Source organism: Camelus bactrianus, chromosome 24 (genome assembly GCF_048773025.1).
Source record: "Camelus bactrianus isolate YW-2024 breed Bactrian camel chromosome 24, ASM4877302v1, whole genome shotgun sequence".
NCBI lineage: Eukaryota > Metazoa > Chordata > Mammalia > Artiodactyla > Camelidae > Camelus > Camelus bactrianus.
In genome coordinates this window covers 1,626,004-1,649,434 of record NC_133562.1, presented here as the reverse complement: position 1 = coordinate 1,649,434, position 23,431 = coordinate 1,626,004, and positions in this window count along the sequence as shown.

Below are 23,431 nucleotides of genomic sequence, written 5' to 3'. Positions count from 1 at the left end.
ACGGATCCTGCGGTCCACGCTGGACCCTAAGCCCCTGCCTTCCCTCAGCTCATTGCCCTGCTGGGTGGCTGGGAGACAAAGCTTAGTATCGTGAATGACCTGGTTTCTTCTCAAAGTTTCAAAAACATCCTCTTGATGTGGCCACTGTTACTCACATGGAAACTTGACGAATGGGTTTTGGAGATGCTCTTTTTCAGACAGGCTTGGATGAGACAAGCTTTGAAATTTGGACTCAAATCAGAGGGAAGACTCTGGATAATTGCCCTTAAATTACCTGGGGCTTTTGGGATGCTGAAGAGAGAAAATATTCCATAGACGTATACCCTGAGAAATCATTTCCATCTGAGATGGTTTGGACCAGCTTTCCAATAATGGGATGATGTGTCTATTTCCAGTTGCGCATTGCCTGAAAATGGACGTAGCCATTGCAGAATTTCGTAATTTCCTTCAGGTTATTAGTTTTAAGCCTGGTCCCTGCTCTTTTCCAGGCATTTCTGGAACCATGAGAAATACACAGGGCCATTCAGAGTTTATGGACAGGAAGGCACCCCACATGTTTGGGCTGGTACACAGAGACTCCAGCAAGGTGTTGGTGCCTGAGTGTGCCACCTCCTGGTGTCTTTAAAGCCTCGATAACAAATGTTGAGTCCCAGAAGTGGTGGAACTTCGCTCCATTGTCTCGTCTCTGCCTGCTTGGCCCCACTGAGCCATCAGCTCTTCCCTGTTCTCAGTAGCGGTGTCCTGTCTGAGTCACTCTCCACCAGAGATGCACGCCCCGCACGCAGAGCTCCGGTCTGTGGGTTGCACCTCGTCTCCTGTGTTTGCAGTTGCCGTTCTCTACTGGTTTTTACTGTGTCCTCCCTGGGTCCCCTGAGACTGTCAGCCCCTTGTCCTCTACACACTGTCCTGTCTGGTCCCGGTCCTCGCAGATGCTCCGGCGCCTGGCGCAGCGTGAGGACCATGAGCCGCCAGCCTGCTTCCTGTTCTTCAACCTCTCCCTGCCCTAGTGCCCGTTCTCTCAAGCTCCAGTCTGTCTGCTCTCCAGGAGCCGCTGCTGTCCGTCCAGGCCCGCTTCCTTTCACTCCGAGACTTCCTCCTCCATCACGTGCCCGAGTCTGGCCAGTGTGGGCGAAGCGAGGCCTCGACTCTCAGAAACTTCCCATAGTATTCCCTGCTCTCTCCTTCCTTCTTTGTCGACCAGACACAGAGGACCCAGGGAAGCCTTTGGAGGTACAGATGGAAAGAGGGATGGTCCCAAGTTCCTGGATGACTCTGGGATTCAAAGCTCCCCAAACCATCCATGCCTCCTCTGCTGACCCATGGGAGCAAAGTAGGAACTTTAGTCAGCTTGGCCCTGACAATAGTGGTCATTTGTTAACAATAATTAGTCCTCCTTGACTCATGCCTGTCACCCCCCTGAGTCCCTTGAAGCCACAGTAGCCCTTCTCACCCACAGGCCCTAGGCTAGCCTCCGTGGAGTCCCAGACATGGTGGGTGTCCTGTCCTCTGCGGGCTCATCCCCTTGGCAGCTTGGGCTCTGTTTCATCAGTGCAGAGGTGACATCTCTTCCTCCCCAACCTTTTTAAAAAAAGAACTGTCCCCCAGTCAAGAGCTTGCCTCCTGTGCTCCCAACATCTACTGGGGCTCCAGTCACCTGTGTGTCTCTCCCGCTGCAGTGTCTGGGGTCCCAGGTGCCCTGCCACCTGCTGGCCTCTTCGGAACCCTGACATCAGCGGCCATGGCTGAGCTGAGCTCCCCAAGTCCAGCCTTTCTCTGCCCTAGCAGCCCCAGCATGTCACTGATTGACCCGCATCCTGTAACACCTGCCTTCCATAGCAGCAGGGACATGCGCATCAGTTCTCGATCAATAACTCCCCCTTGTAGGGGGCATCTGGACTCTAGTGGGCAAGGGGAGACTTCTCTGGAAGGGCTGAGTCTCTCTGCGGGAAAGTTTGGCACCTGTGTGGACGTGTGTGAGATACTCCCTCCTGACCCTCTTCCTCAGTCTGCTGTGAACAGCTGCTTTGATGACACCCCAGGTTCATTACAACTCTGTCTTTTAAAGTGTTTCCCTTGCGTCCTTAATTCAGTTATTTTTACTAACCTTGCTGTGTGGTAGGTGTTGTGAGTCTGGGGAGCTCGCCACCCCGTAGGACCACGGACCCTGGTGTCCTGGGGACAGTAGGAAATTCGGTGCTAAAAATATCAACCAAATACTGTTTGAAAAAGCATAGTTAGGTATTTGGCAAGCTTGGTGGGACCTAGGGGCGCGTTCTGATGTTTTGGCTGAATTCCTTTTGAGGACTCTCCTGTTGTTCCTCCTGGATCGAGGAGACTGCTTGGTCTCTTTGATCTGTCCCTGCTTATCAGTGCAGAGCTTTCCTGGGCATCACTGGGAAAATGGTTTGCGAAACAAGCTTCCCCAGCGAGCTCCCGGGACTGGGACCTGGTGGCCTGCTTTTGATCTATCACCTGTCCTCCAACGTGCCCAGCTCCACTCACATCTGCTGTGTGAGCAGCGTGCGGACACCTGCTTCCCAGGCAGAACCCCCGCTGGCTGTGGCGGCTGGGTACAGGACTGGACGCACACGGCGGAACACGCCCACGGTAACCATAACAGTCATTAATAGTCAGCGTGATAATCATCTAGCTGCAGTGGCAACGCACTTGAAAGAATATCCTTTGGGCGTATTTTCCTCAGTGTCCCAGATGTGACAGGAGGATTGGGCTTTTGAAGATGTAAGGGAAACCCCAGAAGGACCCTTCTGGGACCCAGGTTGATGGCGCTCATGCTGGTGACTAACCTTGGTTTCTAAACGTGGCACCAGTGGACTTCCTGGACATTTTCTGTCTGATGTGTTGGAAAAGTGTAACCATGGGCGATGTAACAGTGGGGACAAATCAAGATGGGGGACACCTGACCTCTTTTGACTCTGCAAAGGGCTGTCAGCTGGGGACCCCAGATAAGGGGGGTTCAGAGAACATTCTGGGAGGGGCCTGAGGGGCGGAGGGTGGAGGCAGGGCTGGGACCAGAGGCACATTGTCCTGGTAACCCTGGTGACTCTGGGGAGAATGAACAGCCCGGAGCTGCTGCTGTGTGGGAGACAGGTCGTCCCCAGACCAGCCTCTCTGAGCGTCACTTGGCCTTTCAAGGTTTGATTAATTCACAAGGGTTGGAACCTCCCGTTGACACTGAGAGGACTTGGACAGAGGGGGACGTCCTGACGGGCTGCCATAATGGCCCTGGAAACGCCTGACCCTCCAGCGCCCAGACCCTCCCTCGGAGCCTGACACCGTCCGTGTCTGTTGGGCCTCATGCCCAGAACCGACATTGCTTCGGTCTCAGGCCCACGCTCTGAATATCACTGCTGGTTACTAGGGGAGACAGCATTCTGCAACAGGAAAACATGAGTCAGTCAGCCTTTTTATTTGGACTGAGTTACGCCTTATTCCCAAATTGTCTTTACATGTATGTTCGTATCTCGTTCTGGCAGAAAGTCCTGAAGAACAACTTGCCCCGCTGCCGACCTGCCATCTTCTCGAACAGAGGTGTGAAGCGTTAGTGTGCACGCGGGTCTGGGGGCCCGTGAGGGGCGTGCGGGAGCCACAGAGCCCGCCTGCACGGGCCCGCATGTCTGCGCCGGGCAGCTCCGAGAGGGCTGTGCAAGGCCCACACTCGGTGTGCTGGGAGATAGGGCGCTTTTACCTTCTTTGGGAACATACTTGGCATTTCAAAAAGTGCCTGTGCCACTTCTCGTTAGCGACAGAGCCATTGCCACGGATTTGTGGGTTTCTGATAAAGGCCCTTAGCATCCATTCCTCTCGTACTATCTCAGCCACAGCACGTGAGCGCACTGACCCTCACCAGCAGTCACAGCAGACGTGCGGGGAGGGAGATCAGGCTCCAAGCACGTCCGTCTGCATGGGTGCCGCCCACCAGAGGCCGTCGCGTAGTAGCCAACAGTAAGTGATTGTGGCGACGGTTCGCTGGTTCGGAAACGGCACCAACGAACTGTTGAATGGAATGGAATGGAACTACTGAGTGGAAAAATACAAACGCTTTCCATATAGTTCCCATACACTGCCAAGGTGGAGACCCCATTCTTAATTCTCCTGTGTCCTTGTCCGACTGAGTGAAGTACAGGTTTGATGTGTTAGAGTTAATGGCCTCAGCCAGGGTTCAAGGGTAAATTTTGGGCAAACAAGGGATCAAAACTTGAGGTCTGATTTGCTGTCACTATTCTGGGGCCTCCAACCAGCCCTCTTTGCCTGGGACTGAGGGGTTTCTGGGAAGGGAGCTTTGTTTTTAAAACCAGGACTCCTTGGACAAGAATGATAACCTTGCATCCAGCCACGGGCAAGATTGGTTTTGAGCTGTCCCCCCTCACATGTGCCATGTGTCATGGTTCAAGGACCTTATTCCACACTGACTGACTGGACCCTTGCTCCCACCCACATGGATCCACAGCGCACCAGCACCGCATTCATTTTCCAGAGGAGGATGCTGCCATTAAGTGACTCCCCCGAGATGGACAGACGGCAGATACCCTAAGCCAGGTCTCTTGATTTATTCTGGGTTTTCTTGCTACTAGACCACAACCCCTTGGGCTGTGAGACTGAAGACCACTAGCAGGCTGGTCTTTAAGTCATGAAAGCATTAAATGTCAGATTCATGCCATCCTAAAAGTGAAAACCCCACCAGCTTCCTGTTAACCTGTAACTGGAGTCCTGTACGACACAGTGGGAGCTGTTCAAGGTGAAGGAACACCTGGCAGATGGGGGCGTCCTTGTGGGATGAGACTGGGAGGGCACCTGTCCCAGAGGAAGCTCCCCAGCAGGGACTCAGCCCCGCTCACCTGCTCTTCTCCTTCACGAGGGCACAGCTGGCACAGTTAGGGCTTTATTCTCAGAGCACAGAGAGCAGGTGACGCGTAGGAGACCAGCGTCTCCCAGTGGCTCTCTCTGCCAAGACCACGTCTAACAGGGTCTGTAGAGGGGCCCTGGTGAGAGGTATTAGAAATGGTCTTTCCTTTCTGTGGTCCTACTGGGGCACAAGCTGCAGGTCCCTCTAGAACTTTCCTTCTGTCCTGGACAGTCTGGTGAGAGTGGCAAGGTCACAGGGTTATTTACAGAAGATGCTCTTGGGAGAAAGCCCTTCGGTTGTAGGTGCTGCCTCATTTCCCTGAACACCTGTGGTACCTCGATGGGGTCCTTAACCCGGCGTGCTGCGAGGCTCTCTGTCCATCATTCAGTACAGCCTGCCGTCCACCCAGCACAGGAGGCGATGCCCAGTCCAGCAGGGCTGGCCTGCGTGCTTCCCCTCATCTTTTTTCTGCCTCACACTCTTTGCAGCTCTCCTGGTCCCCTCAAGAAGTATTTTCCTCAGACACTTAGATGACCGGAGACTTTAGGATCAGAACTCCCTACCAGCACACTGGAGGGTGGATGAAATGGTACACTTCTTTTCATGCAATAGGTGTGTTTTTGGAAATGGGTTTGTGGGTAAAACTTTAAAAATGTGGGCCATTTCCCCAGTCACTGAGCTCACCTTGGGCCCCAGTGTCCATCAGGAACATGAGGGAAGCTGGCAATGGAGGAGCCTCGAAGGGATGTGCCCTGGCCCCAGCTCACCGTCCAGGGTGGCCGGGAGCATTGTCACATCGTGGGGACCCTGCAGCTGACTCAGACTAGCCTGGGGAAAGGGCTGTAGAGGCCACTGGGGGAAGGACCCCAAGGACGTGGACAGTGAGGAGAGCGGGGACGGGCCTGTGTCGTGGGTGCTTGGTCCAAGAGCTCAGCTGGACCCACCCGACTTGGAGGACAGCCCAAGTGCCTGGGTGACAGGATGGGACCTGGGATGAGGCAGTGCCCAGGAGACGGAGGTCACCCAGCACCTGCGAACACCGGCACCTGCACTGGTCAGAGTTCACGGGAAGCCGGCACCATCGAGGGTCCAGTCCTTGGCCATCATGACCATGAGCTTAGATGAAATCGGGGGAGCTCAGATGGGGGTCACGGAGCTCAGTTGAAGGTTGAGGTTTTTTTCCCCCTTCTGTGAGTTATTGTTTTCTCCCCAGAGCACTGAAGATGGGGAGACCAGAGTCTGAGACCCTAGAGAAAGAAAGGGTATGAGGATGGGGGTGGTTGCTGAAGGGAAAGGAAATAGAGTCACAGCGAATCTGGAGGTGCTGGAGGAGGGAGAATACACCCGGGGGTGTAGACAGCCCTGTGGTTCACGGAATCCTAACACGAGGGCCTGACTCCTCTGCCAGGTCACCTGCTATACGGTGTGGGCTCTTGTCTTATCCTCTGACAGAGCCAGGCTTCGGGAAGCTGTTGATGCCTCAGCCTCTGGGGGACAAAAGTGCCCAGTGTCCACGTGTCCTAAGTGCCTGCTTGGCTTAGCAGCTAGCGGCGCCAGGCTTGGGGGTCACCCAGCAGTTCTGCGTTTCCATTAACGCTCAGCTCAGTGGCGCAAGGGAATTGACGGTTCTTCTCATGGAGAGACTTTCTTCTTCTCCCCTTCAGGGTACTGGGCAGCCGAGAGCCCAGCATGTGCAGCCTAGGGACAGCTCGATTGGAAAGGGATTCTGGTCCCTTGGCAAAAGCATGATTTGGCTAAACACATGGGCACGTAGAAGTATTAGTGTCCAAAGGGAGCAGGTGGGAGCCATTAGAGGGAAGAGAGGTGTGGGGTGAAAGGGAGGCTCCAAGGGCAGAAAAAGGGCAGCTAGGTCGCCAGCCAAGGTCCCCTCCATCACGGTTGTCCCCATACTCGCCCTGAGAAGACTGTCCTGGAATCCTCAGACACTCCGTGGACTGGTGACGTGTCCACCCGCATTCGGCCCGTGGCGGTTCTCCTGCAGTCCAGCTCCGGCCTGGTCTACAGTGAGTTTCTCCGCCGATGGACTGTGATCGGGGCATCCGTGTGCCCGGTGCACCCCCAGGGCCTCCGCCTCTCCTGGCGTAGTTGAAGGTCAGCCAGAAAAGCCCCTCTTCATCCCAAGTAGGGTGTTTCTACACATAGCTGTCACTCCCCAAATTTGAATAATCAGCTTAATGGAACTGGGAAGCTGCAGATAAACTGTATTTCTGAAGTAATGGAATTTTGACTCCTAAAGCTTTCATTGTATGCGTATCAGTTTCTATTCCGTGATGCCAAATAGATTATCTTCAAAATTGGCACAGTGTTTTCTTTCTTTCCTTTTTTTTTTTTCAGTTTGCTATACCATTAAGCATATTTCCATGAGATTGCTTTTACACATGCTTGGGTTTTTAAAAGTTGCTTCTTCCTGTATTACCAGACAATGGAAAGATTTTGGGATAGTTCAGTGTAACCAGTGTTTGGATCTTCCCGGGCATTGTAACGTTCCAGCCTCATAATTTCTGTGGACTCCAAGGAGAGGGGAGGGCGAGGAGCTGCTTGGGAGCTTGGTGTGAGAAAGTGAGGAGGCTCTTTACAGCGGGAGGCAGTGAAGAGGCCGGCTAGGTTATTGTCCACAGTGAGGGGGCCACTCCCAGGCGTTTGTGGGCTTTCGTCTGGTTCCATCCTAAGTGGCTCATCTAACGGGCTTTCCATAACCTGCCTTTGGAAGTGTCCACAAACCTACGGGCTTTCCTGATTAGGAAACTCTCATTCTGATGCATTTTCCTGTGGGTCTGTGTCCTTAGCTGATGATCCCTGTTCATTCTGCCACGGTGCTTTTATCTCCCCAATATGACATTGGAAAACTTTTGATTGTGTCTCTCTGTCATGACTTTCCAACTGTTCTCATGCTCACCTCAAAACTCCTTCGACATGCTAAAGGCTTCCCCCTCCCCGAAGGCTCGGGGCCTGTTTCAGAATTTAAGGTGATGGTGGCAAAGTTCATGGCCCAGTGTTAACGCCCAAACGTGAATGAGAATTAGGTCAGTATAGTGTATCCCAGGGATGAAGGGTGTAGGGCCTGGAGTGTCTGTGGTCAGTGTGCAGTCTCTCTCGAGCCTTGTGACCTTGAGCAGCTGCATGAGCTTCCCAGCCTCCGCCTCATTGTGAGATAGAGATGGCTGTGAGTGGAGGGCCAGCGCAGATATGACTGCAGGAGCGAGCCCTGGATGTTTGGGGTCTCGAGTGTGATGTGAGGTAGACTTCCTCAGAGTCTGGGGTGTCGGCCAGCTTGCTTGCCGTCCTCAGGGCTGCGCCATCTCCGAGGGGCGTGGTCTGCCTCTCCTGGCGTTGTCGATACCCGGGGGCCCCGAGCGGGGCTGGCACCTCTGCTAAGAGCCAGCGGCTCTCCCCGCATCATCTCATCATCCCTCTCCTCCATGGCATCCAGGTGAGCAGGTGCGCGGTCTCTGCTGGGCCACCCTGGAGGGCGGGGCTGCGCAGTGTTTTCAAGATGCCCCCCTCAGTGTGTGAGGACTAGATCGTTTCCTCGCTTCCACTCGGGTCTCGGCCCTGCTGGGGGTGGGAGAGCTGGCCTTCTGTCCTCTCTCACTGTTACCTTCTGCTTTCAGGCACCACATTCGCAGCCCCAGCCTCAGTGCGGTGTGAGTCCCATCATCAAAGCCTCACGCTGACTGCTGTCACACGCCTGGGCTGTAGGGTGCCAGCGCCCCTCTGCCGGGGGTATGCGGGGTCCGGGGGCACTGAGTGAGCCCACACCGCAGTTCCAACCCCTGTCCTCACATCAGTGGAAGCCTCTACCCTGTATGGGTTCGGGAAGGGCAGGCTCCCCTAGGCCCCAGCAGCTACGAGCTCTCTGGCGGAGGCTCCTGGGCTCCCCACCGCGCTCCACAGGTCTGTATTTGCAGAATGGTCCCTCCTCTGGGTTCACCAGCTCCATCACTTTCGTCTTACAGAGGATAACCATCCTCGCCCTGTGTCGTTTGGGCGCTACTAACAAGAGTGTTGCCCTCCACCTGTTGCCGCAGATTTTTAGATTTTCCTGGTTGTGATGCAGATCAGCCAGCAAGAAACCCCTGAATCCAGGTGCAGCCTTCACCCCAGCTCTTCCTGGCCCGGCTCCTGGCTGTGATCCTTGATTACATTCCCGAGCTGCTCCCGATTCGGTCATCACTGAGTAAACTCAGTCTGGCACCATGAGTGAACGGTGTTTGGCTGTGTTTGGCTGTGTTTGGCTAAATCTGCCACCGTTTCCTGTGTAATGTGCCAGCTCTGTGTGGGTCCCATTATGGTCTGTGTTCTTCCCCGTTAACTAATGTTCATTCTTGTGAGAGGAGTCATGGTAACACCTCAGTCATCTAACCTGGCTGGGGTCCAGCTCCTAATGGAAATATATTAAGAGTATCCCTTTGTATCTGGAAAAGCAAACAAATGTGGGCTTTCTCGTATTAACCTCTCGAGGGACAGAAATTCACGTCTGAAGGAACAAAGCACTCAAAATAGTCTCTAAAATAGAATGAGCTTCTAAGATGTTTCTCTCTTGGAGAGTCCCCTGTCCATCTGTCACATGGAAGCAGTTCTGTTGATACAGAAATCCCGAATGTGACAAACGGGACCAGGTGAGAGCAGGCTTTCCCGTGAATGGTGACAGCAGTAGAGCTGGTGGAGCCAGAGGGAGTGAACCTTCTTCCGCAAATCCCACCTTATCCCAGCGGGGCCGGGGCTGAGGAGGAGGGCAGAGGGCCCAGGGGAAGGTGGAGGTGGGCCTCCTCCTCCCAGCCCGTCCTTTAGTCAGGACAGGTTAGCTCTCGTCTAGTGTGTGTGTGTGTGTGTGCGTGTGCCCATGTGTCTGCACAGTTTAAAGAAAGTGTGGGGGCCCCACTCAGTTCTGTGAAATAACCAGAACTCTGTAGAGTGCAGAGCCACCAGGTGAGTGCCCCATGTGAGCCATGGGCACAACAGGGCAGGTGCGGGTATATGCCTCCTTCACTTGGAGATGTTAACACGTGATATTTCTCATCCTTTCTCTCAAACAGATGTCTATCCTGTTTACTTGATAAATACAAACCAATTTTTAAATGGCCTAATTTGTGGCAGCCTATTGTCACCATTATTACACCTAATTTGTCCAGTCAGTGTGTCCCAGAGACACAGCCACCCCACGCAGATCATCCAAACAGATCTGTTGTTCAAAGGGGACCTTTGGTCTTGGGAAGGTTGGGAACGCCTGCCTTCCGTATTCAGCTCACACATCGTTCCCGGAGTAGGTGATTGTCCCACTGAGCAGTCCTCTGTCCAGTTACTTTGTCCCCCAGCATTTGGGGGAAAGTCAGTGGTTGCATGAGAACAGCCTCTGCTGCAGCCTACAGGGTGGCTATGTTTGGTGAGCAGATATTCCCTGGACTCGGGGCTAAAGCCCCTGACCAGCCCCCTCATGCCTGACAGTGAAGAACAGATCCAAAGTAGACAGCCGCGGCCACCGCCCCTCCTGCCCGCTACCATCCGGGCCTCCCAAGAGGCGGAAGGGCGTTGCCAGGGCCCCCGCCTTGTGCACATTTAGACCCGTTTCCTCCCCCTCCCCGCCCCCTCCGCCGGCTGGGAGTCAGCTGGAATGTGGGTGGAAGGTGTGGACGGAGTTTGTACACACACCGCCGAGGCCCCTTTTCGGAGCATGGAACCTCCTGCAGGCAAACGGTTGGCTGATTTCACACGTGAACCTGCTCCTGGGCTGCCCTGCAGCATTTTTACAGGAAGGCAGACTGGTCTTTGCATGTGACTTTCACAGAGTCACACGTTGAGGCTCTGTGGCCACTTTCCATCCTGGGTTCACGTTCACGTGGACGAGATGAAGGGACCCTCCTGCGTCATTTCCTGCTGTGGTCTACGGTGTCTGTGGGCAGGGTTCCTTGCTGGACACTTGATAAGACGTGGCTTCTCTGTTGAATCCTCGGGTCTGGGAAGCAGTATTTTGGCAGGAAGCAAAACTGTAGAACACCTCATCAGTCATTGTGTTTTTCCAGAAGAAGATGGAAGGGCAAGGTACGGAGAGTAAGGAAAGTCTCTTAAGCACCCACCATGTGAAGAGAATGGAGGCTGAGACAGCTGGCCTCAGCAATCCCCAGTTTGCCCCAGGAGCAACTGCTTTCTCTTTTCCCATAAAGCAGAGCACAAAGTAGCAAACTCCAACCCTGATTCCAGAAACGTTTTTACTTCTAATCATTTCTCATGCAGCAGTCTCCTGCTGCAAACTCTGGTTTGTGCCGTATTGTAGGCAGGGTTTTCTACTTTGGTTTTTGAGAAAGCAAAACATGTCCCATGTAGCATGTGGGCACAGTCTCTGAATATCTCCCGAAAGATACTTGATCTGTCTGTAAATAGTAGCATCACAAGGATTTGGAGCTTACAAGGCAATGGACTCTAAAAAGTGATGGAACTGAGGTTCAGAAGCAGGAAGACCACACTCGTAAGTATTCAGAGTCTTCAAGAAGCTTCAAAGAAAATGACTTGGAGCCATGGAAAACCGGGATGGCGGGTGATCTCTGAGCACAGCCAGGGGTTTGGTGGTTACCCTCCCCAAGTGCTGGAGGGGCTGCAGCTCAGCCAGCTTCCCCTGTTGGTGACAGAGTGACCTGCAAAGGTGGCCAGGATGGCGCGATGGGTGGTTTTTTTTGTTTTTTTGTTTTTTTGTTTTTGTCAGTTGTTTAAACAATGGGGAAAGGCTCATTTCCTATATTCATGTGTTGTATGTATGCAGAGAGCTCAAGATTCGTCCCAGAGGCCACAAGTGAGATTGGGCCCCACGGGTAGGGAGTTTGGGTGGGGATGACTTCTGTATGTTGGTGATGTTTTCTTGGACCCTGAGCGGGCAAGTAGGCTAAAGCTCACGGATGGGGAGAATGCACTGTCCGCTCGAAGACCCTCTTAGGTGACTGTGCATCAAGTCCTCATGGGAACCAGCAGTGCCATGGAGGGGCCCTGGGGACACGCGGCTCGCTTACGTCTCCTTCCGGGAAGCAGCTGCAGGTGTAAATGCACAGTGTGGTCCCTGCTCGGTCAGGGGACAAACAGGAAGCAGTTTTGGTCCATTTAAGCAGCGTGCACTGAACAAATCCACCCTAACCTCCGAGGTCTGGAACCTTCTCCAGCCCGGGCGCTGAGCGAGGGGACTAAGGTGTCCCAAGGGGAGGAGGGCCACATCCTCACACGTCCGGGGGAAGTCTCCATCCTAGAATGAGGTTGGAGACACATGACCTTTCTTGACCCATGGTGTCAGGCTCCAGAGAGCTGAAGGAACATGGTCCAGGGGTCCTCGGGCTGTAGGGGGTGCCTGCACGGCCTTTCCAGGGGAGAAAGCTGGAAGGGGATGGCATATGGGGCTGTCACATCCAGTCTGCCTCTCTGCAGTGCTGGCCTCCACTTTGGGAGTATCCGTCACCGAGTCCTTCTATCAAAATGTAGCCCTGATACAAATTAGTGGGTTCCCAGCACCGGGATTTAGGCCTTCGGGGCACAGAAAGGGGTGTTTGTGGAGAAGGGCGGTGTTTTCGTGTCTGGGAAGTAAGGCCCAGGGAGCACCAGGACAGGCTCCAGAGGAGTCCAGCTTCTCCAAAGAGTCTGGCTTGGCCAAGAGCCCCACAGAACGCCCCCCTGCCGCAAAGAGGATGTCAGACCCATGGCAGTTGAAACAGGCCTGCGGGGCATGGTCTTCCTGACCTGGTTCCTCCTCCGCGTCCCCACACCCTCTGCTCAATTGGCCCTTCCTGGGGAAACTCAGAATAACGAGGCTGCAAACTACTGACTTCAAAAGAAAAAGTTCCTTTTATCTTCCCTGGTAAGATTAGGAGGCCAGGCACATTGACTTGTGTCTGAATACTTTAAACACACTCTTGGGAAAACATAAACAGGATTTATATGAAATGCTTTAATCCCCCCAAAGAGCACTGAACTCTCATGAAGGGGCACCAGCCACTCTAGAGTCGGGTGAGATAATATTTGCTTCTGTCTGTGTCTCACCTGGAACTCGGTAGTGGCCTAACTTCCATCACGAACATTTCCTGAATGCCTCTTGGACACAGGTGCTGTGCTGGGGAACCAGTGAGCAGAGAGGGTCTGGGGCTGTGAGGAGCTTGGGTCTCAGGCTTACAAACAAACCTCCTCTTTTAACTTCAGTTCATCTGACTTTCTTCTTCCAGTGAGTCTAGCTGATTCTCACAGAGTTCTGACATCTACATGTTTCTAGAAATGTAAGTGTGAGTGGAACTTTGGCAGATGGAATCATCAGTCAGGATGAGTGCTGGGATGTGGCCGTGACCGTGAATTGTTTGGAAAAGAAATGAGCTCTTACCATATGTTTGGTAAATCAGGACTTTTTCAGCCTCACAGAACTTAACAAGAGAGGAGATTGAAGCTGCAATGGGCTTGTTCCATGGATGCGGAAACGGGGGCCCAGAGAGGTTAAAATCTTTTTCGTTGTCACACAGCAGCTGTTGTGATGTCCAGGCTGTGTTTAAAGTGGGATGTATTTGCATGTAGACCTTCAGTTGTACTTTGTGATGACACATTGGACTTTCTGCATCATCTCGAGCCAGAGTAAGGTCAGCAGTTTACAAACTTCATGATAGGAGAAAAGACACACACTTACTTTACTTTTGCAAAGGAAAGGGGAACTGAGGAAAGGGGTGTTGCCTCCAACTCTCACATCCTTAGAAGGGAAGGCAGGTACTATGTTCACTTAAAGTATCTGAAATACTAGTTTTGTTTTCTTAAAATTACTCAAGTTCTTAAAATAATGTGGAGATCAATTTAAAAGTCAGGTGGGACAGAGGGGAAATGACTTAAATATCTATTTTTCTTCCCTATGAGTTAATGTCTCCATTGTCCATGTTCTATTATGTCTTTGGAAATAATATCTCTGGAGGTTTATTTTCCTTTTATTTATTTATCAGTTTATTTTTGGCGGCCCCGTCTAGCCGCCTGCAGCCGCGTTCACAGGGGGAGGGGCCTGGGCCCGTCCGGAAGAGCAGAGTACTGTTTGCTTTCTGCGTCTGAGTGAGCATCTGGCAGAGCCTCTCAGCCCCGGGCTGTCCATTTGTTTTCAGAGTGTGGCCGTTATTGTCTGACGCTGTGCTGGTTGCCTGAGAGACTCCTGCCCTCGTCAGTAGCTGATGACCCAGGGCGCCCGCAATAGTGCTCTCTTCTGTTGCCCGCGGGGCCTCTGAGCTGTTCCTGATGGAGCGCTGGGAGTACCTGAGTGCCACGTGGTTCCCAGGGATGGAAAGAAAGCCAGAGGGCCCCACCTTGCAGGGTGGGGTCTCCTTGGGCTGTGTCCCCTTGATAAAATAAAAATCACAACTTGACAAGTGGTGCGTCCGGAGGAGGCTTGGAGGAGTGGGCTCTGTACTGGGGCTCTGAGCCCCTCCAAGTGGGAGGGCTTATCTGCCTTAGCCCTGGCCTTTATGTCACTTCAAATGGGACTTAGAAGCCACGCTCTAAGTGGATTAGGCCCGAGATTAGCTAGAGTATCCTGTGTTGAAAGACCTGCGCTTCACTCTCTCCTGAGACCCCGAGGATCTGGGGAGGACCAGTATTTCCAGTATGTTCACAGCAGCTGCCACGCAGGCGACCCCGTTGCTGAGGATGGGGAGAGGGGAGGAAGAGGCCGTCCTTTGATGCTGCTTTGTCCCCCGACTGCTCCCCCAAGACCTGTCCCATCCCTGTGCCCCAGACCAACACCACACCTCACAACCAGCTTGAGGGCCAGAGCATTTTCTAGACAATCACCGTTGGCAAGTTGCAGCACTGGGAAGGAGGGTCAGAAGGTTCTGTCCCGGAAATGTCCGGGCTCTGTTTGACGTTGGGGTCATAATGGAATGACTGCTGTCGGTCCCTTGTTTGGACGAGCAGGGTGAAGAGGAGGGAGGGTGGCAGCCAGGCTCTCTGGGGCCCCTCAGGGCCTCCCTGTCCAAGCAAAGCCCGGAAGGGGAGGAGGGGACTCCTCTGCTCAGGGGCTGGGCACTTCATTGCTCTCAGGTGCTGGGGGACAGATGTCATTTACCGAGTGGGGGCTGCTGGATGGGCACCCTGAGGTAGAAGAGGCCTTTGTTAATTACCCACTGTTTCCTAATTCCTGCTGGAAGGGCAGGGAATGGACAGGCTGCGGGAACTTTCAGTGCAGTTCAGTCCTGCATCCTCATGGTGCCCCTGGAGCCCCAGGAAGGGGATCATTGTGCAATCCCCACTGGGAGGGCTTGGGAACTTCCTCAGGGTCACTGCTGACAAGTGGTCAAGCGAAGATTCAAACCTGGAGTTTTCTGTTTACCTGGGACTGACTGCCTGCTGTGACGCCCAAGCCTCCGCTTATCAGACCAACGATGCGGACTTTCCATGTCGCAGTGGAATCCGCACTTGGCTTAGGGGAGGGGGCTCCCTCCCCCAGGCTCGCCAGTGCACATGGTGGCCAGCTGTGGCTCCCACCCCGGGTGGAGGTGGAGCGGAGCCAAGACGCACATCAAAGACGAGCAGGGGAGTGTGCAGGGCCCCTTCCTGGCTCCGGCCCCGCCGCGTGCTTCCTGGGTTGTGTGAAATTAACCATGAACAAAGCACTGGGGGATCCCGTTGCGGAGAACAGACACCGTTCTCCCAGCTTTGTCCAGTCCAGTTGCAACTGGTGGTGGGTAGGCAGGTAGTGGGTGATGGAAAAAGCCTCAGAGTGTTCGTTATGGTATGTTCTTACGACTTTCACAGGGGAGTTAAGGAATCCCTGACTAAACAGCTAAAACTGCTTAAAGTAAAAAAAGCAGAGATCAAAGCAGTGTAAATTCTTAGTCATTTAACAGTGTCATGGAATGGGGTAATTGACCAATTTTTCAGAGAGTTAGAATAGTATAAAATAGAGGAACATAATGATTCAGAAACAAAAATCTCCTGGGTGCCCACATTGTGCTTTGAGTACAAGTTGCACAAGACCCCAGAGAGGTTCTGGTTCCGCAGGGAGACTGACCTTTGAACAACCTCAGTCCCAGACGGTTAGGACTGCAGTGCTGTAGGAACATAGAGGAGAAGGAGGAGGTGACTCTGTCTGGAGGGTGGGGAGATGTCAGAGTCTTCCCCAAGATTACAGTATTTTGGCTGAATGCTAAAGGATGCCTGGGACCTCAGTAGACAGAGCAGAGAGAGAAAGGCACTTGGAGCTGAGAGCGAAGTGGTTATCGGTGTGAAGGCGAGAAGGGGCCTGGCTCTTGGGTCATCATTCTGAAAGTAAGCCTTCCTTGCTCTCCACTGTAGAAGAAGGAGTAGAACCCCAAGCCATTAGAAGGGAAAATACCTTTTACTGCATGGTATTAGGAAGCACACGCTTTGGGGTTAAAAAGTCTGGATTAGAAACATGGCTCTGCCATGCTGTTCATTCATTCATTCATTCATTCATTCATTCATTCAGATACATCATCAGGCTATATGCTTGGTCCTGGACACACAGAAACGAGTGGAGACAGAGAAGCTGCCTCTGAAGACAGGACAGGTGTAGAGAGCCTTCCAGCAGAGGCTTTGAGGAAGGCGCAGGGCAAGGGCCTCTCCCGAGTCGGTGTGAGGGCTGGTGGGGGAGTCCGTGCTCAGGGAGATTTTCAGAGAGTAAATGACCTGAGTTTTCAACCTGAATGGAAGTTAGGAGGCCCAAGGAGGGTGGGGCAGGCGCAGAGGAGAGCGCACTCCAGGCAGAGGGCAAGGATGGACCAGGACCAGCCTGTGAGTGGAGGGACTAGAGACGAGTCTGGGTCCTGGAGTATGAACTGCGGTGGGCAGGCGGGGTGGGCAGCTTTGGGGCCGGACGACCAACGGGTCTGCACAGCATCCGCTCTGTTCCACGTCAGAGTCACCCCAGGGCACTTTGAAAGTGGATCAGTGTTCGGTCCCACAACACAAGGTCTGGATGTGATTGGACCAGGTCCTGGCTTGCTGTCATCTGTCTGTCTTTGAAGCTGGGTGATGGACGTGCATCAGGGTGGGGAGGTGCTGCTGCAGGGGTCAGGGAGCCACCCAAGAGCTTTCGATAAAGGGCCTGGCTCAGCCCACTTTGTGATGGAGAAGTCTGGAGGAACCAGCAACAGAGAAAACAGGAGAAACATTCTGGAAATGATCATCCACACCAGAGATGGCGAGGGCCTGAATCAGGGTAGCAGTTGTAGGAGTGAAGACAGACAGGAGAAGGTGTTTTTGAGAAACATTCTGGAGGTAAAATCAGCAGAAACTGATTGATACTGAAGACGTGAGGATGAGGGTTCAAGGCTGGGCACTCTGGTGGGGCTGTTGGATCAAATAGAAGACACCCAGTTATGCTTGCATTTCAGATAAAAAAGGCATTTTTGTTTTTTTAGTTTAAGTGTATCCCATGCAATATTTGAAACAAACTTATAAAAATTTATGTGTGCATTTTCTAAATCTGACAGTCTTAGTTCCTGGGCTTAAGGTGGAGACATCAGCTAGACAGAGAATATAGGAGAAGGAAAAATTTTGAAGTCATGATGGTTCTGAATCCAGATCTTTGCAATAAGCAGGAGGAAATTGGATATTGAGTTGGCAGTTGGATATCTGCGTCTGAAGTTTGCATAGTCATCCAGGCTGAAATCATCAGTATATTTTTGTAGAAGCTGAAACCATGGAATGTGGGTGAAGTTTTTCAGGCACACTAGAGAAAGTGAGGGAGTGGCAGCTCGGGATGGAACCCAGGTTTTTAGGGGACTTTGAGAAAATCATTTAATTTCTCAGAGTGTCTGTTCCCCATCTGTAAAGTGGAGAATAATAAAACCCGGGTCAGGTCCTTGTCATCTCCATGTGTCACACTGTGTGAAAGCCCTGGGACCTTGCCTGGCCCTTAATATTACCAGCGTTGTCCTCATCATCACCACTGTCACTTAAGTGGGTCACACAAACCAGTGGACAAAGACAAATCAGTGTCTGTAAAAACAAATAGGTCAAAATATTAACAAAATAATACTCTTGTGAAGAAACAAATGCAATGAAAATAATCCACAAGGCCCCAAACTATGGATTATTTTATGTAGTTTGGATAGTAGGAGAAGTCAGAGGGCTACATTCTCTATTACAGTAATCCCAATTTGTATTAATTATATTCTCCAGAGGATGAAGAAAGGCTGTTCACGTCCCCCAACACACACCCCCAAGAGTGTCTTCAGCGGTTTATTTTCTTTTTCTTTACTTTTTCTGGGAAGTAAATGTTTAAAGATATAAGCAATATTCATTTTCTAGCAGGAGAAAGAATGTTGATTGTCTGAATTGGCCCACAAATATACACAGAAGGGGCACACGTGCGCACATACACACACACACCTGATCTCTCCTCAAACTTTGTCTGGACGCGTTGGCCACACAGTGAGTCACTGTTTGTTCTGTACATACAGAAGGAAGCAAGACCACCAGGGCTTTTTAATCTTGTACCCAAGGTGGGAAACTAATGCCTTGATGAAAAGAAAAGGGAACATAGAGTTGTTTGGAGAAAACTCTAAAAACTAATTCCTCAAAGGACGCCACTTAGGTCATCTTGAATACTGTCAACAGTTTTAGAGAAATGTGTAGTCACACATACATTCATATAAGCATCTACTTCATGTACTTCTTCTGTTTGTTTCCCAGTGGGTGACAGAGTAGCATCCTTACCTGTGCCATTTGTCAGTGAAATTCCAGAATTTATAAATGACCTCTCCGTGCCTTGCTCTGTGGTAGTAAATTACTACTGGGAAATAAAGAAGCACAAGACTCAGACCTGCTCTCTGAGCAACTAGATGGGGAGTGAGGGTCGGGGTGGAGGGAAGACGCTGATTTAAACAGATGGAGTTTCAGGCTCCTTCCCTACCCACGTAGAGAGACACACAGAGGAGCCAGGTCACAGCAGCTCGTTCATCTGCTCCTTCACTCCATAGGGAGAGGTGTTGCGGACCACACAGGAGCTCTCAGATGGTGGGAACGGGGCCGACAGGCAGGTGGCCCACAGTGTGATGGGGCTCTACGCAATGTAAAGAGCGAAGTGCCAGAGAGGGGAGACCCGTGGGTTAGTTTGCCTGGGTGGGGACCAGAAGACTTACCCTGCATTTTCCAGCTGGTTGCTCATCCAGCCTTAAATTCAGAGGATTAAATGAAGAAACCAGTTGCCTGCTTTGTTATGATCCAGTACTCTTCCGGCCACCTTAGTCTCTGCCTGGCCCGGGCAGCTCCTGCACTCGCTCCACGCCGCCGTGCTGACTGGGTCCTCTGTGTCTGTCTGCCTGAAGCTCGGGCAGGGGTTCCTCATACGTCTGCTGTTGGTGTGAATGGACGCCGCCACCCCAGAAAGCAGAGGTGCCCTGGACCAGGAATTCCCTCTCGCACCCTCTGCCCCCACCCACGTTTTGTATTCACTACCTGAAGGGGTCAGAGTGTGTGGTGCTGGTAGTTCTGCATCTTTGCCCGGGAGAGGTAGCCCACGTGGGAGGAGAGGACGTTGGATTCCAACAGTGGCAAACAAGGTGGCAGGGGCCAGGCAGTTCCGCCAGCGGATGAGAATTCCAAGGAGACTTCCTCTCATGTCACACTGTCACAAACCATGGGTGGGCCCACTGGAAGACTTCAGCACAACCGACCAATTGACCAATTGGTGGTCACTGAGCAAGCTTCATGGAGAAGTGGCAGGTGGCGGGTGGCGGGTGGGTAGAGCTCAGTGGTAGAGTGCATGCTTAGTAAGCACGGAGTCCTGGGTTCAGTCCCCAGCACCTCCATTAAAACAAAGAGGTGATTAGCGTGTTATAAGCCCAGGAGGCCATTCTTCTGTCTCTTCTCATCCGGGGCCCTAAGCATTCTTTGAAAACGAACAAAAAAGTCTGTAATAAAGTAAGCAGCATTCCATAAGGGCACATTTAAAAAACAAACAAAAACACCCCAGGTTTCCTTTCATACGTACTAGTTTAGAAAGGTACAGTACGAGATACGAGACATCTTTGGGGAGCTACAGTCACGTGAGCCATCATTTCACTTAGTTTAGCAGGGAAACAAAACAGAGATAAGCCAAGGCATTTAATGTACAGTGTTTGTTGTTCATGAGTAGTTGAAATCAATGAGTGAATGTGAACTACAGCCAACAAGGAATACATCACCAGCAGCAGACTCGTGTCGTATCCTCTAAGAGTTTCCTGAGAAATCTGTACATTTAATTCAGAATTGAAAATGCCTTTTGCCATCACTAGTAAAAACACTTCCTAATGAACAGAGGAAACATTAATTTATATATTCTCCACATGTATGCATATATATATAATACATATGTATTATAAATATGCATGTATATGTGTATCTCTTCCTTTGGAAAGTGGAAAACTATTACTTTCAGGTTACTCTTATGACTTTAAAAAACTCTCCAAATTAAAGTGTCGTAGCCTCCAGGTATATTTAAATGATTCATGAAGATCTGTTTTAAACAAAATTTACTAGGCTGCTGACCATTGTTCATACTTAAAAGGCAAAATGTAACTCAATTAGAGTAATTGAACTTTTAAAATGAGCTTCCTATTTTTAATCTTTCAATGCAGAATTTTGAAGATTTTTAACCGGCCAGTGATTTTTTTTTTTAGAATACTGTGAAGTATTAATGCGGGCAAAATCTTATCACAGTGGATACTAATCATCAAAGTTTTCCCTGCACTATTTTCATATATCCCCTAGGAATTCTACAGTAATGGACATGCATATGTTTGGTCCTTTCTTAGTTTCTGTATGTTCGATAGTCATCCGGAAATAATTTAATGTTCTTTTGTTGCCACTTCTGACTCTTACTAGCATGTGACCTTAGCAACTCACTCAGCCTTCCTAGTTATCAAAGGATGACGGGTAAAACCAAGACAGGACCCAAACCGAATTAATTATTTTGTGTTTGCTCTGAAGTAAAACTATTCTTCAAATTCTCCAATGTGTCAGTCACATCACCCATCAGAAAACACGCATTAACTCTAAAGCCACTTACAAAACCGGGAACAAATGGGGAACAATCCCGATATTTAAAGCAGTCAGTCTGTTCAGTTCTTTTCACTGGAGGGTTTTAAGTGCTACTTTTTACTTCCTGTTTCTAACACGTGTTAATTGAGTATGTGATGGGTGGCTTCTAGTAAACAGTATAAGGCATGAAGGGAAACACAGTGAACAAAAGGACCCTGGACAGAACAAACCAGTGCGGTTACCTATGAAGTTCCTGTAACTGGAGTTTCCTTCAACACCTGTTTTCAACAGAAAAGTGCCATGTCTCAGGGATGGAGATTAAAACTGTCCTGCGAAGTGGCATTCCTCCTCCTCCTCAAAAAGGTAGCTGTAGAAATAACAATTAAAATCATCTCAGGAGCCTAGCAGTAAGGTTGGCTCTGGAAGACTGTGCCGTCTCACACACACACACACAACCTGTCGGGGCTTTCCAGGGTCGGTAGGTCAGTGGCTCTCGGCACCCATTACTTACATTGGGAGTCATGTAGTCAGTAGAATCCGTCGTCCTCCACTGAAACGGAATCTTTCAAAATCTGAGATACAGTGAAACGATTTTTACTGGTTCTGCATAAATATCTAAGTGGTTTTTATATTAATTTAACATTGTTCTGCTTCATGATTTCCTTGTGTAAATGTAGGAATTTTTTCAAGCTCTAAGATATTTTCCTGTAATTTTACATTTATAATAGCCGAGAAGACTCATTTTTTGTTGTAGAATACCTTCCACAACCATGTCCTCAAACAAATGTTACAGCTAAATTGTAAATCAACTAAAAACGCTCATGTCGGAAGTGTAATATGAGCAGACATGACAAGTGTGGGGACTGCTCGGAGTCAGGGTGTAGCCCCGACAACGAGAAGGCAGTCAGTAGAAGCTGCATGAGGTCTCAGAAATAGGCCTGCAGAATGTCCTTAGTAAGAAGAGAGAGGGAGGTGCTGTTGAGTCTTAGAGTTTATTTTCAGAACAGCAGAAGAAACCTAGGAGATCACTTTAGAAGAGGAAGAAAAGGAACCACAATGTCCCAGCCTAGCGGAGCTGACCCTCAGAAAGTCTTGAGTCAGGAAGGAAATGAGGTCGTTGGATTTTGTTGCCACTTCTGATTCTTTGGAGCATGTGACCCTGGAGAGTCCCTTAACCTTCCTGTAAATGAGAGAGCCGGACTCCTTGTGGCTGCAGAGTCCTACCACCCGTGACTCTGCTGCCACGTCCACACGAGTGCACGAGACCGTGCTGTTCTGGAGGCCAGAACTGCACGGGTTGGTGTGGTCCTGCAGGAGGACAGTGCTGGCCTGGTCTGAGCAGGGTCCTGTCAGTCCTGGCCTTCTCTGACGGATATGTGACCCGGGGGAGTCCTGTGATCTGTGCTTCCACGGCCTGGTCTGTGATGGGGCAGTAGTGCTGCCACCACCATTTGGGTTGGAACGATTGAATACCATCTCAGGAAACACCCTCATCAGGGGGTCTGACACATAGTAAGTGACTGCTGCCCAGACGGGGAGCAGCTTCTGGCCTTTGAGGGGCCTCTCAGCTCTGCCATCAGGCCTGACCTGGGCAATGACCTGGGCTCCTGGTCTCCTGTCAACTCACCCGGTTTCCTGGAGTTGCTCCAGGCCCCACCCCACCGTGTTAAGATGACTGTGCCGTCACCTGGTCCTGCAGCTGCAGTAGGCAGGTCGTGGTGCCTCCTCCTGTGCCACCTCTGCAGGGAGCCGGGGCTCCAGGAAGTGGGAAGAGGGGAAGGACCAGGGTAAGTGGGCAGAGAGGGCTTGGCTGGGGTGTGTCGGGAAGGGGGCGGGAGGGCAGGTGTGTGCAGAATGGGCATGGAGAAATCCAGGTGTCACTGGAACCCAGTGTAAAGGGAGACCTGAGGGTGGGGTGATGTGTGGGCAGAAACAACGAGAAAGAAGGACTTGTGAAGGCTGATGTGTGGCCCCTAACAGTGAGCCAGATGCCTGGCAGCTTGCTTGGTCAGCGGGCTGTCTGGGGCTCATAAACACCAGCAGCTGGTTCCCACAGTCCAGGGGTTGAAGTCGGGGCTCAAGTGCCAGCCTCGCTGCGTCCTGGTGACGGCCTCTCCCAGGTTGCTGACGCTGGTATCTCCTGGGTCCTCACCCGGTGGGGTACAGAGGCGGGAGGCACAGTCCCCTGGGACCCTTTTGAGGGCACTGATCCCACCGGGAGAGCCCCACCCTCGTGACCTCGTCTAACCCTGGTCTCCCCGCAGAGGCCCCACCTCCTAAATACATCACATTGAGGGCTCTCTGCGTGTGAATTTGGGGGGCACAAACGCTGAGTCCATCACGGGAGTGCAGGGAGGAGGGCACTAATGTTTCCTTTACTCCAGCCAGCCGTGCCCTTAGGTGGCAACCCACCGAACATGCCCCTCCAGCCTTAACCACAGACATGGACGTGGACGTCTGCAGAAAACATCAAAACTGTTCTCTCCAGAGTCCCTAATCTCAGTTTTAATTGTACATCTGTACCCCTGAGGCTCTCTCTTTTTTTAAATTACAGTTTACTGAAGTGGGTTA